A 2,988-nucleotide genomic window follows, 5' to 3' on the forward strand; every position below is an offset into this window, starting at 1 on the left:
GCTGATTTTATACCTACACGAGTACCACAGGGGCTTATAGCACCCAGTGACAAGGTACAGACCAAGTCCCTGGGCCCAGAACTTCCTTTCCATGAGTTCGAGATCAGCCTGGTCAACACGGTGAAACCCCATCTCTACTAAAAATACAAAAATACAAAAATACAAAAATTAGTACAGCGGGAGGGACAATGATCGGGATATAAACCCAGGCATTTGAGCCAGCAACAGCTACCCGCTTTGGGTCCCCTCCCTTTTGTACGGGAGCTCTGTTTTCACTCTATTAAATCTTGCAACTGCAAAATAAGTAAATAAATAAATAAAATGAGTTTCTTCTACTCCATTACTTTAGCTATATAGTTGTTGTTTTATGAAGCACACTGCAGTGGGGGCAGGGTTTATTACAGCCTTTGTAACAAAATGTGAAAACCCAGGATCTAGGGAGAATAAATGGTTCAAAATCATTTGGCTTCTTGCCTTGCTTCCCCCACACCCTCTCCTGCCCTTCCTCCTTTCCTCTGGCTTTCCTTGTCTGAAGGATTCAGGGAAAGCACACGTGGGTCTGGGCACTGTCACTCACCATTCTCTCCACCTGCCTAGCTCCGTCCTGAAGCAGCCCTGGATGCACCCAGGGCCCTTGGGCAGCCTCTTCTGCTAGCGGGCCTTCTTGTTCTGCATTCCCTCTGCCGACACTGGCCCATCTGCCTCCTGTAGGAATGGTACATGCAAGCACTTAGCCTGGTGCGTTACTGACAATTCCACTCTAAACCCCAGAACACATTCTTCCTGTCTCTCGCTCTGATACTTCTTTCACCATCTGCTGGTCTCCCTCTGAGGGTTCCAGCCAAGGAGAACTGGAGATGGGAGAGGCAGGGTGCCTGCACCTGCTGGGTCCTCAGCAGCCTGACGGAGGGGCCACTGCCCCTACACGGTTCTCCCCACACTTGCTGTTTAACCGTGAGTGACAAAGGCAAATGCCACACAGCAATTCTAAGCCCATCAGGTGCATGAGACACCAAACCCCGCACACAGACACTGCGGAGGGCACGGCCTGGCTGTGTCGCAGGCGCTGCAGTGCAGAAGTGCCCGGACAGCAGCATATGAGGGGCCAGGGTTTTTGTTTGCTTTGCATTTTATTGTGGTAAAAATACCTAACATGAGAGCTACCCTCTTACCAATTTTTAAGTGTATAATACGGTACAGTTTCTTTTAAGGTTGGTAATTTTCATGGGATTCAGAGGCCAACTTCTGTGTTTTGGTGAAAACTAACAGTTCTTAATCTGAACTACTCAGCACTAAAATTTTCCACAAATGCCAGCTTCTCATTACTTCAGATGTTCCAGTGATTGGTAGCAATTAAGTGGAAAATTCCAGTCTGGGCTGGCCCCCAGCACGCCCCAAGTACAGGATCAGAAGCTGTGACCACCGTGTGACCCTCCTCATGGCAGCACAGCAGGAAACAGCAAACTCAGTTCGTACCGACAGGGCAGTGGGGAATTTCCCGAGGTCAAATCCTCCTTGGATGTGTGAAATATTTAAGCTTAGACGTAAAGAAACTAGATTTAATAACTATTTCCATTACTTGCCTTCTAGTATGGATTTGGATGTTTCAAAATAGTGGCCAAGCACAGCAGTTCACACCTGTAATCTTAGGGAGGCCAAGGTGGGAGGATTGCTTGAGGCCAGGAGTTCAAGACCAGCCTAGGCAACACAGTGAGACCCCTGGCTCTACAAAAACCGAGCAAAGAAACAAACATCAAAACTGAAATGAGCTGGGCTCAGTGGTGTGCACCTGTAATCCTAGCTACTTGCGAGGCTGGGATGCAGGGATTCTTTGAGCCCAGGAATTTGAGGTTGCAGTGAGTTACGATCCTGCCACTGTGCTCTGGCCTGGGTAACACAGCCAGACTCCGTCTCTAAAAAAATAAATATTCAATTAAAAAAAAAAAGAAAAGGGGCTGGGTGCAGTGGCTCACACCTGTAATCCCAGCACTTTGGGAGGCCAAGGCAGGTGGATCACGAGGTCAGGAGTTCAACAGCAGCCTGGTCAAGATGCCGAAACCCTGTCTTTACTAAAGATACAAAAATTAGCCAGGTGTGGTGACGGGCACCTGTAATCCCAGGTACTCGGGAGGCTGAGGCAGAGAATTGCTTGAATCTGGGAGGTGGAGGTTGCAGTGAGCTGAGATCACGCCACTGCACTCCAGCCTGGGTGACAGAGCAGGACTCCATCTCAAAAAACAAACTCTCTCTCTCTCTCTATATATATATGGAAATAGCTACCTAACGGCTTTGCCAACACCAAGCTCACCCAGAAAGTGACAGACATCACTGAACTGGCTCACATTAGTCTCCCATCTCACGGTCCATCCCAGGTGAGGGAGAAAATGAAGCTGGAGCACGAGAGATTTTAATAAATACATGTTTCCTTCCTAGAGTCAGAAACTGAGGTCACAGAACAGTGACTATCTTCCCATCCCATCACTTTAAAGACAAAAAGATGAAGAGATCTAAAAGAAGCTAAAAGCCAAGCTAAAGAAGGTGAAAGCACCAGCAGAGGAGGAACGTTAAGGAATATTTATAATAAATTGACTTGAGCTTCTCTCTCCAAAAATACAAGGGATTTCAGAAGTCTCAAAGCCTGGCCTCTTACCTAAATAATTTGCACCAAAGGAAAGCACTAAACTGGAAGCTGAGATCCCAATTTTAAATCCAGTTTTCTTGTGCTTCTTTCTTCAACTAAAAATATTGGTTCTAATGTGACCCATGAAATGTCAAATTCATTGGTTCTATAGGTGTAGGATTTGATTTATGTTGCAAAAAACTATTAATCTAAAATGTGTTTGAAATGCAATTAATGATTGTTTCTCAACAAAAATTGCATTAGGTTTTGTGGACATATTTGTTCCATAATATTCTCAACTTTTTTGTTAGAATGTGAGACTTTTATTTCAGGACTAAAAGAAGTGAGGAATGCAAACTGCAACCCAC

This window comes from Colobus angolensis, unplaced genomic scaffold (genome assembly GCF_000951035.1).
Source record: "Colobus angolensis palliatus isolate OR3802 unplaced genomic scaffold, Cang.pa_1.0 Scaffold155, whole genome shotgun sequence".
Classification (NCBI taxonomy): domain Eukaryota; kingdom Metazoa; phylum Chordata; class Mammalia; order Primates; family Cercopithecidae; genus Colobus; species Colobus angolensis.